General features: G+C 41.1%; 1 protein-coding gene across 13 annotated transcripts in view; it reads left to right on the top strand.

Annotated features, from left to right (window-relative positions):
• The first annotated feature begins 700 nt into the window (after positions 1-700).
• Positions 701-14,643, top strand: part of LOC104650532 (uncharacterized) — a 487,983-nt gene continuing 474,040 nt past the window's right edge. For 9 of the 13 annotated variants that reach the window (XM_074393864.1, XM_074393866.1, XM_074393865.1 and 6 more), the window contains exon 1: positions 702-1,256. The gene's annotated coding sequence lies outside the window, so the exon portion shown is untranslated. Of the gene's footprint in view, positions 1,257-14,643 lie in introns of all 13 variants that reach the window. The other 4 variants (XM_074393872.1, XM_074393877.1, XM_074393873.1 and 1 more) reach the window with 3 other exon arrangements.

The following is a 14,643-nucleotide window of genomic DNA, read 5'->3' as shown; positions in this document are numbered from 1 at the left end:
CATGGGAAGAACCTAGTTTGTCATCCTTGGTCCAGGAAGTCAACTCAAATCCAAGAAGTCCATTTTTTTGATAACCACAAATGTATATTAAATTATTTGAGTGTTTTCCAATTATGAGTCATTTAATACAGAAACTTTATCTTTGGACCCTTTCTTTCCAGAGATCTTTTTCTTTTTGAGATAGGGGTAGTACCTGTAAGTGGAGACCTGCTCATCTCCAGATCAGGAGGCCTGCATGCCTGACAGTTACCCAGTATTTCCTGATCTCAGGTCACTCATTCCTTTTTTTTTTTTAAACAGAATTTTTCTCTGTCACTTAGGCTGGAGTGAAGTGGCACAATCTCAGCTCACTGCAACCTTTGCCTCCCAGGTTCAAGCGATTCTTGAGCCTTGTAAGTAACTGGGACAAGTAACTGTAAGCCTTGTAAGTAACCTCCTAAGTAACTGGGACAGGTGCATGCCACCATGCCTGGCTAATTTTGACCTCATTCTTAATCAACTACAAAGTGAGAAGTCTTCAGTGGAAATGCTTAACTGTGTTTAAACAATGACGTTTAAGTCACAATGTACTGTCTTGTCATAATGTAAATATTGGGTTGCAAACAATGGTAAAACATTATTCACTGTATTCATCTTTTTAATAATCTGGAAAACTTTGCCTTGACTTCCTTTTTTTTTTTTTTTTTTTTTTTTTTGCAACAGTGTCTCACTCTGTTGTCCGGAATGGAACACAGTGGCATTATCACAGCTCACTATAGCCTCAACTTCTCAGGCTTAAGAAATCCTCCTACCTCAGCCTCCTGAGTAGCTTCAACTTGCCAATTCTTGGTCAGGTTTTTCCATCTTCACCTGCTTGTTAAGCACCTCTTAAAATCTAAGCAGAATCTGAGGCACTTATTATCTCTTAATTCTTACATTAATTGGATATAGGCTTGGCAACGTGACTTTATTTGCTTATAGGTTACACCCCTTGCCTCTTCAATGCGACTCAGCTAAGTGAGTCCTGCCCTTCTGAGCTAACATGCTTTTTCAGTTATACAAATTGGCTTGTTTTTCAGTTTAGCTTTTTCACCTGTCTGAAGTCAGACATTTGCTGAGTTGCTGCTCTCAGGTCGGTTCAGCATGGAAGCTAATTTCAGAGTTCTGTGGGATAAAGGAAACAAAATCCTTTTGCTTCCCTGTTCTCAGTGCTTTCGCCTGTTCTTCAGAAGCTGTTGAGGAGCTTTCCCTGGGGCATCAAGTGGCATGATTTAGAGGTAAGCATCGTTTGTTTTTGGCTTTGCTTCTTTTTAGGTGGTGTTTACAGTGTGTCACCAGTGGTCAGTTATTTAATTTCAGAGTGACTAGTAAATCCTGCTGAGTTTTACATGTTTTTACAGGGCCAGGAAAGTCAAGGTCACTGACCAAAGTGAGGTGTTTGTCAGTTTGGTTGTGTCTAATCAATAACCAAAGCAAACAGTTTCTGCTCGTATAGTCAAGTCTGATTTGTCAGACATTTATTGAGCATTTACCATTGGACATTACGCTTGGCCCTGGGGATATAAAGTTAATGCAAAACAGGACTTTTTCCTTTGAAAGACTTATAGTCTCCCTTGAGATGTGGGACCTACATGTAGAGTGGTGAGAATGTGAGGACAAGTATCTGAATTTGTACAAGTTGGTATTATCTACAGACTTCTGGTTCAGAGAAGGTTCTGTTTCTAAGATCCTGGGCCATGAGAGAAGGCATCATAACAGGAGAAGTTTGAGGGGCTTCTTAAGCCAGTGGGAGGCATAAACTGTGACCTGGTGGAGTGAGTGAAAGCCACGCAGCTGGGAGAGACATTCTGACTTTGAGGGACTGGGAGGGGACGTATTTGCCTGGAGCTCAGGGATCGTGGGGTGGGTGTTACAGGAGAGGAGGCTGAAGAAATAGGTCAGGGCTAGACCTCAGATGCCTTTGAATTCTAGCCCGTGGTGTTTGGAGCGTCTAATGTATGTGGAGAGACTCTGATGATAGTTTTAGATGGCATTTAAAAAGATTAACCTATCAATATTGTGTAGGAAGAACTGCAGTGGTGGCAAGGTAGAGGTAGGGGAACTATTTAGAGACATTTAGCCACAGTGTTAGTTGCAAAATTTTTAATTTTTAGTTTTAATTTTGTTGTTATTGAGACAGAGGTCCTGAGGTTTTGCCCATATGCATGGCATTTTTTATTTTATTTTTTGAGACAGAATCTCATTCTGTCACCAGGCTGGAGTACAGTGGTGTCATCTCGGCTCACTACAACCTCTACCTCCTGGGTTCAAGCAGTTCTCCTGCCTCAGCCTCCCGAGTAGCTGGGACTACAGGCACTGCCACCATGCCTGGCTAATTTATAGATATATTTTTTAGTAGAGATGGGATTTCCCCATGTTGGCCAGGCTGGTCTTAAACCCCTGACCTCAGGCGATCCGCCCAGCTTGGCCTCCCAAAATGCAGGGATTACAGGCGTGAGCCACCGTGCCAGGCCTGATTTTTTTAAGAGCAAAAGAACAAGTTGAAAGCCTCTTGCTGGGATGAAGAAAAAGCCAGGTAGCCAAGAATTTACTACCGTAGAAAGAAGTTTTCTTTTTGATTTTTTATTTGTGAAAAACAAGGAATGATTGGATGTGGACTGTAGCAGATCTGCATATCTACAGATCACTTCTGGATTGCAAGGGGTTTTAGTATTAGGTGAGGGATGTTCTCATTTATTGGAAGGTGTTCTAAGACCATTGTGCTTCGGTGACATCTGTGCTGCCTGTATCTCTGTACCCTTGGGCAGGGCAGAGTGCAGTATCTGGTGAACTAGTGCTGCTTCTAAAACTTCCCTGAATGGTTGAAAGTCATTGAAGAGAAAAGTGGATAAACAACAGAACTGCCAGAGGAAAGAGGAAGGAAAAGAGGAAGGAAGCAATCCAAAGAAATAGAAAGGAGATCACTAACCTTTCCCCAGCCTCCTTGGAGGGATGCTGGAGAATAAAGATTTAGAAAAGGTCAAAGCCATTGTGTTGCAGAGATGGAACCAGATCAGCTTACCTTAGGTGAAGAGGGTTTATGGTAAAGATTCAAGGGAGAATTAAGTAAGATAGGATGCAACCTCTGTATAATCAGTCCTTGATTATCTGGTTACCTGTTCATTTATTCAACAAAAGTTAGCAAGTTTTTATGCCTAGAAAAACCAGGCAACTGAGATGATTGGGTTGAGGGAGCAGTGTTCCAAAGCATGAAGGTCTGAAGAAGCAAGGTGTTAGGAAGGTGCTCCAAGCGTTTGGGAACTGCTAGAGGAAACAAAAGTTAGAAACGGGCTGCTGCCCACAGATGTGTGGTATTCGGCCAGAACAATGTTTTGTTTTGTGTTTAAATTTATATAGTTGTCAATGCTATAACTGGATTTCACACAAAAATACCATTTTTGTTTATCAATTACTGTATAAGAAATCATATCAGGCCGGGTGTGATGGCTCATGCCTATAATCTCGGTACTTTGGAAGGCTGAGGCAGGTGGATCACAAGGTCAAGAGATTGAGGCCATTCTGGCCAACATGGTGAAACCTCGTTTCTACTGAAAATACAAAACAGAGCTGGGCGTGGTGGCGTGTGCCTGTAGTCCCAGCTATTTGGGAGCTTGAGGCAGGAGAATTCCTTGAACCCGGGTGTTAGAGGTTGCAGTGAGCTGAGATGGTGTCACTGTACTCCAGCCTGGTGATGAGCGAGACTTCATCTCAAAAAAAAAGAAAAAAAAAGAAACTATACCAAAACTTTAGTGTTTTAAAATGTACCCTTTATTTTATTCCTTTTATTCCTTATATTATTATTTCTTACTCTTCTGGAAAATGACTGGGTTCAGCCAAGAGATTCTCATTCAGGGTCTGTCATGTTGTTGGATTACAAAGATGGCTGGGATTGGGGTCATCTTGAAAGCTTCCACCCACATGTAAGTGGTTGATGGGACTGTAGCAGGGGCTGCGAGACAGAACTACATATAGCCTCCCCATGTCCCTGGGGCAAGTGTCACAGAGAGGAAGCAAAGCTCTGTTTCTTAAAGCTTGGGCCTGGAAACTGTCACCGCCTAGCTTCCATTGTTCAAGCAGTGTGAGGGCCTGAATTGTGTCCCCCCCCCAAATTTACATGTTGAAGCCCTGTATTAGTCTGTTCTCACGCTGTGAATAAAGACATATCTGAGACTGGGTAATTTATAAAGGAAGGAGGTTTAATGGACTCACGGTTCCACGTGGCTGGGGAAACCTCACAGTCATGGTGGGAAGCAAATGAGGAGCAAAGTCGTGTCTTCCAAGGTAGCAGGCAAGAGGGTGTCTGCAGGGAAACTGCCCTTTAAAAAAACCATAAGATCTCCTGAGACCTATGCACCATCACGAGAACAGCACAGGGAAAAATTTGCCGCCATGATTCAATTATCTCCCACCAAGTCCCTCTCATGATATGTGGGGATTATTACAATTCAAGGTGAGATTTGGGTGAGGACACAGCCAAACCATATCAAGCCCTAACACCCAGTATCTTAGAATTTCAGTGTGTTTGGAAGTAGGGCCTGTAAAGAGGTAATTAAGTTAAAATGATGCTGTTGGGGTGGGCCTTAAACCAATATCACTGTGCCTTTATAAAAAAAGATTAGGACTAGAGTTACCAGACATGCACACAGGGGCAGGCACATGAGGACATAAGAAAGCGGCTGTCTGCAAGACAAAAGGAGATGCCTCTGAAGAAACCCGATCTTCCAACACCTTGATCTGGATCTTCCAGCCTCTGGAACTGTGGAAAAACAGATTTCTGTTGATTAAACCCCCCAGTCTGTGTGTGTGTGTGTGTGTGTGTGTTTGTTTTATGGCAGCCCAAGCCGACTAACACACACCTGAAGGGTTTTAGGTCCTAGATAAACATGACTCTCTCTCCACCCACCCACCATCTTTCCATCTCTCTGGAGGCGGTATGATGGCTAGGCTGCAGGCTGGTGGCCAGAAGGCAGGGAGTCCGGCCCAGCAGTTCTCTCAATAGTTAGATGGAGGACAGATGATGAACAGGCATATTGGGAATGGGAGGATTACAAAGCAGGGAAATACTTCCAATGTAAAATTGGCAGTATGTGGTGATTAGATATGTGGGGTGGAGGATCCTTAGAGGGAAAGGCCAGTGAATGCCAGATGGAGAGTAATGAGGTCCTGTGGAGGGGGAGCTTTGGTTGGCAACATTTCAATAGCATCTTTTATTGACAGCAAGTTATTATTGGCTGAAGAATTACAAGACATATATAGGTGGGCCCCAGAAATTACAGCCCACATTTCACCCTCTTCCTTCTAGGCAAGGTGAGCTAACGCTCCGTTTGGGTGGGGCATTGGCAAGGGCCATTCTCTCCTTTTGGAGATAGCCCTCTGCCAAGGGGAATCCAAGCATACCTATCTCATGGGAGTAGCTCGGTGTCCAGGTGGGCTGGGCTCTGCCCTAACAGACGTGTCCAGGAATAGGGGCAGAGATGGAGCCTCCTCTGCCTCATTGCTGCTGCTACCAAGCTTCCTGCCCCAGCATCCTCAACATCCCCATCGTCTACGTGTACTGGCTTGCCTTTGTTCTCAGGGGAGCCTATTAGTAAGGCACCACTGCAAAACAGCTATGATGGCAACACCATATGTATGGAACAGTATTTGAACAGGGAAAATGGATTAATTTGGAATTTATGTTCATTCCCAATAGGAGCTAAAGTTGACGTTTACTTTAGAAATACCAAGAAAAAATAAATAAACCAAATGAGTAGAATAGACCAGATTTCAAGAGAATGCTTACCTCCTCAAGGGAAGGAAGTGTTTTCTAGTGCTTTAGAGGGAATCATTTGCATATAAACAGTGCCCTTGTGGGCTGAGGCCAGTGTGGCTCAAGCTGTCACCTTAGAGCTAATTATAAGTCGTTTTTCTTCTTCAAAGCAGTGTTTCATTCACTGCACCTCTCCTGCTTTGATGCTGCCTGCACTTGAGGGTAAGAAAATCTCATTTCCTGGTTCACAGATATCATTTCAAACTTTCTTGATGTAAACAGATTTTCTTTCTCAAATACTGGAATACAAATTAGGGGGAAAAATGGATTAAAAAGAATTCACAAAACTTCGGTTATAAATGAATGTCATTTGACTTATTCTCCCTGCCATTCTACCTCCCTTAATTTCTATTTGCTGCTGAAAAGCCTGAGCTGGATTCAATGCCCTGGGTCTTCATGAACATGCTCCCAGCCAGCCAGAGAGTGATCCTCTTCCCAAGCTGGATCTCTGGAAATCTGCAAATCTGCCGTGTCTTACATGCCAACTGTGTAGGGAATTTTTCTTCCTAAAAAATGTACAGAGATTGTTTTCTGATTAAAAGGGGAAAAAAGCCTAGATATTTTCACTGAAGATTATAAAATCTTTCACTCATGTTGTGCACATCCACAATGCTGCTGCTGTTTTCTTTTTCTGATCATTAGACTCTCGGTTGGGCACTGCCCTTCTGAGATTTGAACATGAAGACAATGACTGCTTGAATCACCACTCAGGCCACAAACAGCCCTCAAGCACTCTCTGAGATTTTTTTTTTTCCCTTTTTCTCATATCTCTTTTTAACATTTCAACTCAGCGTGCAATGTGTCTGAAAATGGCTCTGATGAAATTACTTACAATGATACCTCTCTGCCACAGCTTGTAATTCCCCCTTGATTAAGATGGTGATACTGATTTGGCTGGGACTGTATGCGAATAAGCCGTGACATCAGGAGAAGTGTAGTTTTTCCGTCTGCCAGTGTGTCGGTGATTTCCATTTAGTAGTCGTTTCTCCCACCCATATGGTTTGACTACAGCATTTATATAGATTAATAACTGTCTACTAGGCTCAGATAGAAACTATAGTCATCAAATGTTCTCATCTGGAGTCTTTGTTTAGCTTGTGTCTATTAACCACAGCCATCTCTGCTCTCCATTTATCAGAGTAATTGAAGAAGAATGGGCTCTCTCCTTCGGCCAAAAGGTCGTGGTACTTCAGAGAGAGACAGGTGGAGGAGGCGACTGAGAAAATATTTTAGGGCAATGGAGTGATTTGTTAGTTGGCTACCACAGAAGAGTCTGTGTGGCATTCTCCAGCTATGCATTGAAGGCTATAGTCTTTTAAGCAAATAGGGCCAGTTCTCATTTACTTGGCACAAAATTTGCAGTATTTGTGGAATTTTTCAAGGGTAAGGAGAAAAATGCTTTGAGAGGACATAACTATATCTACCACCCAAACATATTTTTGCTACCTGGAGTTCCAGTGTAAGAAGGATCAGGAAGGATAAATGCCACCGAGGACTAATCTAGGAGCAGTGGGTTGGCAGGGATGCTTTGTAACATTAATTTGGAAAGTGAATAATTCAAATAAAACTGATGTCTGAATTAAAAGGGATGGTTTTGTGTATGTGAAAGTAAATGTTATGAGTTATAGAAGATTAAAGAGACATGACAACTAAAGGCAATACTTAATCCTAGACTGGATCCTGTTGCGCGGTAGAAAAAAGACATTATTAGGTCAACCGACAAAATTGGAATATAGACAATAGATTAGATAAAATTATTGCATCAATGTTAAAATTCCTGAAGCTGACAACTGCAGTGTGGTTATGCAGGAGAACATCTAATTTTAGAAAATACGTATGATATACACCACTTCCTCTTAAGAGATTCAAAAATTACATGTATGGGATATTTATCTTTATCAGAGAGAGAGAAAAGCAACAAATTGTAGCAAACAAGTGAACTATTAATAGTAGGTGAAGGTGGATAAAGGGCATATGGGTCCTCATTTTTCTATTATTCTTGCAATTTTTCAGTATGTTTAAAGTTACTTCAAAATAAAAAGCTGAAAAAGAGAGAGAATGCCTTTAAAGGTCTGACCCAAAGCTTGTCTGACTCAAAACTCTTTTGCCATGGGGTAAGTAAAAATTCTGACTTTGTTTTTTGGTGTCAGTGAACAGGTATTACTGTGCTGCTTTCTTGCTGTGCTCCTCTTTCTGCAGACAGTTCACTGGGAGAAGATATCAAATATCATTTGTTGATGAAACAAATGTTGAATTACTCTGGATGCACTGCAAGAGCAGATGTATTTTGCTAAAGTCAAGATTCTGATTGGGTGCAAGGGAGTATTGTAGAAGCCTTCTTGGCTCTTGTCTCTTTCTCTCTTTTCTCCCCTAGACTCCTTCCTAGCAGTTGGAATTGCCTTCATCCAACACTGGTTTTCTCTCATGGTTTTCTTGTTCAATCACTTAGAATTCCTTCTTTGTATGCTTTGTCCAGTCTCATCCCAAAACTCCTGTTGTTTCTTGTATTTTATTCTCAAATAGAACTTGCCTTCATTTCTGCTGATCAGTCCAACTCAAACTTTATACACTTTAACCTACCAAAGCTCTCTGGTTACTTTCATTTTCTCCTTTTGTATAATGTGACTTTTTTTCTGATAGCTTATGAAAATAATACATGTTTATCATAGAGGATTTGGAAAACATAGAAAAGTACAAGGAAAGAAAATAAATAAAACATCAATAATCTCACTACTCAAGATAACCACTGCTAATCTTTTGATATATTTTCTTTACTTTTTTCAATGCATATATTTGTGTATATATATGTAGACTACATATGATATAAAGTCTTTTTTTCACTAAACTGTTCATTGCGAAATGTCACAAAACATTATTTTTAACAATGATTCTTTTCCCCCCTTGAGACAGGATCTTGCTCTGTCACCCAGGCTGCAGTACAGTGGTGTGATCATGGCTCTCTGCAGCCTCAACCTCCCAGGCTCAAGTGATCCTTCCACCTCAGCCTCCCAAGTAGTTGGAACTACAGGCATGTGCAACCATGCCCAGCTAATTTTTTGGATTTTTTGTAGAGATAGGGTCTCGCTTTGTTGCCCAGGTTGGTCTCGAACTCCTGGGCTCAAGCAATCCTCCCATGTTGGCTTCCCAGAGTGTAGGGATTGCAAGCGTGAGCCACTGTCCTCGGCCTAAAAAAATGATTTTTTAATAGTTACATGATTTTCAGTTACATGGAGGCATTCTTGGCTGACATCTAGCTAGATGGTGGCTATCTGTAGGGTTATTTATACCTTCAGGCTAATTGATTGGTACCTCTGTTATGATTGGTTGGTCTATAGGTTTTGATTGGTTGGTAAGTCCATTCTGACTGGTTGGCGTGTTGGTTTTAATTATAAATTAGTGTTTATATCATATAAGTTGTTAAATACTTTGAATATTACCTATAATTATATTGTCACAGTTAACCTTTTCCCTATCGTTAGATATGTAAGTTGTATTTCAGTCATGCTATTAAATCTACTAAAATTAAAACAAAACAAAAGAGAAGAAAACAAAGCCAACATTAAAAATACACTGATGGTTCCTCTGGCTAAGTTTCTAAAACTCTAATAGCAGGTTAAAGATATGATAATTTTAAAGGCTTTGATGCATATTGCCCTGCATAAAGATTGGATTCATTTACAGTACACTCCTGCCAGAAGGGCACATGGGTTACACTAAACCCTGCAAGCCTGAGTATTACCATTTTAAAAAGATCTTTGCCACTCCGATTATTGAAAAATAGTTTCTTGCTTTAAGTTGTACTTATACAAATTAAATGCTTATATTTTTAATGTGAACATTTGAATATTTTTTAGGATGTATTTTGCCATTTTTCTCTGCTCATTTTTCTGTTCTACATCTTATCAGTGTTTCTAGGCTCTGTCTTGACTCTTTCTGTATATGTGACAGCTGTTGCATCCCGATTGCCAGGATTTGTTTGGCTACTTTCCTTAGCAAGGCTGGTACCGCTTTCTTCCTTCACAAACTCAGTTGCAAGCCTCCTAAAGCAGTTCCTTAGTGGGAAAATACTGTTTTTGTATTTGCAGATAGTTATGTTGTAGAGTATTTATGTTGCTTTCTGCGGGTATGTTGCTGCCTTGGCTATAATCTACATTTTCCAAGGGCAAGGCCTTCGTCTTTCAATAAAAACAAAATAACTATTTGGAGCTGACTTGATTATCTATTAATAATAAGTTGTTGCTGTAAATCTTTAAGTACTATCCCCAAACTTAGAGATTTATAACAACCTATTATTTATTCCTATCTCTTTTTTTTAATTTTTATTTTTTGGTCTGTGTTAGCTAGACTGTTCTTGAGGTTTCTCATAAAGTTGTAGTCACATGGTGGGAGAAGCAAGAGTCATCTGAAGGCTTGACTGTGCTGGATATCCAAGATGGCTTCTGGTCTCATATGTTTGACACCTCATGTAGGCCACTTGGCAAAGCTAAGGACTGTCTGGATTTCTCTTTCTCTCTCACATGGTCTCTGTGTGTGGATACCTGGGGCTTCCTCACAGCATATAGTCTCAGGACATTTGAACTTACTTGGAGGCTGGCTTCTCTCAAAGCAAGGACTCCAAAGTCAGCATGGTGAAAGCTGCATGTTGCTTATGACTTAGTCTTAGAAATCATGCAGCATCATGTCAGCCGCATTCTGTTAGTTAAAAGGAAGTCTTAGGGTCTCAAAAGTGAGAGCCCAGATTAAAGAGGAGAGGAGCCCAGATTTACATAGAGGTGTAAATGCCAGGAGGCATGACTGGAGGGACAAGTTTGGAGACAAACTACCACAGGTACCTAACATTGGGTGGGTTAGGTCCATATGTAACATTCAATAAATTCTTATTTAACGAACAGCCTAGAGACTGGAGAAAAAATGTTTTCTGAAAAAGCCATTTGACCTTTAATTTCCTTTGCTGGTGGCAGGGGGATGGGAGTGAGCCATGAAAAATGAGACTTTGGCATAGCTGCAATCTAATCTTGGAAGAGCAAGCAACCTTGAAGAAATTCACTTGTGGGTGTAAATATATCCTTCTGACAACTGGATACTTTATTCCAAGATTCTATTATTTTTAGTTATCTAACCAATATTTTTCTGTTTATGTTCATTCTCAGCCTTTGAATAGGGAGAGAGCTGCACTGATGCCAAATCTGCAATCGCACATGCTATTGTTAAATGTTAGAAAGTAATTTTCCCGTCTCTACTAAAAAATACAAAAAATTAGCTGGGCATGGTAGCGTGTACCTGTAATCCCAGCTACTCAGGAGGCTGAGGCAGGAGAATTGCTTGAACCTAGGAGGCGGAGGTTGCGGTGAGCTGAGATCGTGCCATTGCACTCCAGCCTGGGTAACAAGAGCGAAACTCTGTCTCAAAAAAAAAAAGAAGAAAGTAATTTCAATGCCATTGCATATCTTGGTCCAGCTCACAGCATTTTGAAGTTTGATGTTGGTTACTATGACAGCCCATTTTCTTGGGAGAGACCTAGATCTCAGAATTTCTTTCTGGATATGAGTTGGGGTCAGGGGCAACCATTGTGTCTCTGACTGACTCAGGGATGTTTTTGTAAAGTCTGCTTTGGGCTAATGTATAAAATTGATCCATTCATTTCCCACATAATAATAACTTTTTCTGATAGCATTCAAACAGAAAACACATGTTGTTGTAAGATTTCATTAATTCAGCTAAAAATTATTGCTCATTTCTTGTATTTAAGATTATACCACATGCTTTCAAAAACTTCTACGAGAGAGGAGAGAAAAGACATGTATAGATTCCAGACAGCCTACAATGCATATAAATGATAAAGATGTGAAATGCTACAGCAGTTCAGAGTAGGAAGAAATTACTTAGACCAGGGTGGCATTTGTTGGCTTCTGAGTAGGGTTTTGATAGTCAGATAAATATGTCCAATTTCAGAGCTAAAAACAGTCTTAACACAGAGCTCAACACAAGTGGGAAAGGAATGGGGCTTTGTTTCTTTGGCAGCATTTTCTAAGCATGCTTAGGCACATGGAGAAACCAAAGAGAGTTAACCCTCTCCATGCCCTCTAAACAGAAACCAGACAACCAAGGGAGGAACCTTCCTGCAGCCTGTGGAAGGCCGCCTGGAGTTGGGCCAATATCTGAAACAGCGGTAGGTGTGGTGGTTTCTCTGCTATAGGTTTGTAGCTCCCCTGTTGGGAGGGGAGGCCTGGCAGAGGGATAATCCCAGCACCTTTTGGGGAACAAAGGTTCAAATATTCACTAGGGGGTGGGGGAGCGGGTGTTGAACAGCATATGTCAGTTTCAGCTCTGGAGCCTGCAAAGGTTCTCAGCAGGGAAGTGGTTAATGTATCACAGCACACTTTTCAAGTCAGAAGAATCTCTCTGCCCCTTCCCCCCATCTAGGGCTGGCTTCTAACTAGGTTTTAGGGGATTTGGAAGGGATTTGAGGTAGGTGTGGTTCTGCTCTCTCAGTTTCTAGGAAATAAAACAATCCTTTTTTTGACCTTTAACGTGATTCAGATCAGCGTCTCCTTGGCACGAAGCCTTTTCTGTGTAGCCATTTGCTGTGAGGTTATGAGTATAGCAACTCGAGACCTCAGTTGTATGCTTTTTTTCCTCTTTCACCAGCAGCCTGAATTCTGAGTGGGAAGCTGGGAGATTCGGAGCTCAACCTTTGACTCTTGTATTGCTCAGGAAGTTCAAATCCCAGTTCAAATCCTGACTCTTCAGACAATTGCTTCTCCTCCCTTATCTGTAAATGATGGAGGGGAATACGCCTTCTTTAACACTTGGTGAATGACAAAATTGCAGGGCTTAAGGAAGGACTTATAACTGGTGATTGGATGGTCAGGAGCCACGCTTTGGAGTTGTCACCTGATCCCAAATGGTGCACATTTTACTCTCTGGAGGTAAGTTGAAAAGCAAGAACCAAACCAATTAGGGAACAAAGGAATGTACAATAAACTCCCTCACAAACTGAGATTTTATGAAACCTGATGGAGTCTTGAATCTGGCTGTGGCAAGTTCTGTTTTTCATGTACTCAGTGGTGCCTGGTGCCCCTCTGCTGAAATTCTATCATATACTGAGTGCTCCCTTTTTCCCTCTGCTCTGGTGTCATATCACATTTGACTATGCAGTTTGTAGCTAAGAAAGACATATTTTTATATTACATGCAAAATGAAAGTCTAAGCTAGGTTACCAGACAGCTTTTCAAATCTGTAAGGATTCCATGTAAGAAAGGTAAAATTTTTCACTGTTAAGGAAACAGATTTTGCTTCACCAGTGGAGTTAAACAGGTTTAATCAACAGAGTTAGAGGTGAATGACCCACGCGAAGTGATAAAAGACTGTTCACATTGAACAATTAATGTTCAGAGAAACAGCATAAATAACATAAAGGACTGCAGTGGTTCTCATATTTCAATGGATGTAAGAGCCTCCATGGGAACTTGTTAAAGATGTCAGCTCCCAGAGATTCTGATTCAGCAAATCCATTTTGAAAGCAAGAAGTCAGAATTTTAAATAAGCACCCCAGGTAATTCTGATACTTTGGAGTCCACATATTGATTGAAAAGAGTGGACTAGTGCAAAATAGAGATTCAGAACACAGGTAGTTTAAACCATAGTCAGGATCGATCCCTGAAATCTTCCTAACTCCTCCCTGAGTTAAACAATCTATGTTTTGGGAATGTATTTGGCTGTGAGTTACAGAAATTTAAAAACTAGTAGCCTAAACTTATAGGAAGTTTTATTTTTTTAGAAGGAGGAGGATGAATGGGGAGTCTTGCAGTGGGCAGGACAGGTGTCATCAGTTGAAAAGTGTCATCCCCCCCTCGACAAAAGGATATGCCCATGCCCAAATCCGTGAAAACAGTGAATGTCACTTTATTTGGAAAAGGTTCTTTGCAGATGTCATTGAATATCTTGAGATCTTCCTGGATTACCTGGAAAGTAATTTAGGGTGGACCTTAAATTCAATGACAAGTGTCCTTAGAAGAGTGAAGGAGGGGAAGAATAGATAGAATAGGAAGTGGCAATATGACTTCAGGGACAGAGTGATTTGTCCACAAGCACAGTGGAATGATTTGGCCACAAGCCCAGGGGTAGCCACCAGATGCTGGAAGAGGCAAAAAACAGATTCTTAGAGCACCCAGAGGGATCTCAGTCCTGTCTGATTTCAGATGTCTGGCCTCCAGGACTATGAGTGAATATATTTCTGTTGTTTCAAGCCACCAAGTTTATAATAATTTCTTACAGTAGCCTCAGGAAACTAACACACCAGTGTTGCTATAGCGGTTCCACCAGGGACCTTATTTCCTTCTTTCTGCTCAGCCATCCTTAGCATGGGCTCATTCCCTTGTGGTCATGAGATGGCTGTTCTATTTCCCAAATGGTATCTGCATTTCAGGCAGGAAGAAAAGGAAAGAGCACAGGAAAAGGCCTGGGCTAGTTTGGTTTGTCTCTTTTTTTGCTTTTTTGGAAGCCCAATCCATAATTTTTTATTAATTCTCTGACCAGAACTGGGTCAGACAGCTGTCCTACCTGCAAGAGAGGCTTGGGAAAATATTTTTTCTAATTGTTTGATAAATTGACACATCCAACAAAATTAGTTTTAATAGTAAAGGGAAGAATAGATGGATGAATATCCTGTTGGCAACCAGAAAACTCTGCCAAAGCAAGTGTGCCCAATATACCCTAGTATCTGGTACCATGATCATGATACCTCTTTGGAACCTGGACGGTGAGAGACTGAGACTGGCTGGTCAGAGCTACCTGAAAACACTAAGTGAGGAACT

The sequence above is a fragment of the Saimiri boliviensis genome, chromosome 2, assembly GCF_048565385.1.
Source record: "Saimiri boliviensis isolate mSaiBol1 chromosome 2, mSaiBol1.pri, whole genome shotgun sequence".
NCBI lineage: Eukaryota > Metazoa > Chordata > Mammalia > Primates > Cebidae > Saimiri > Saimiri boliviensis.
This window is presented reverse-complemented; position numbering and strand designations above follow the sequence as displayed.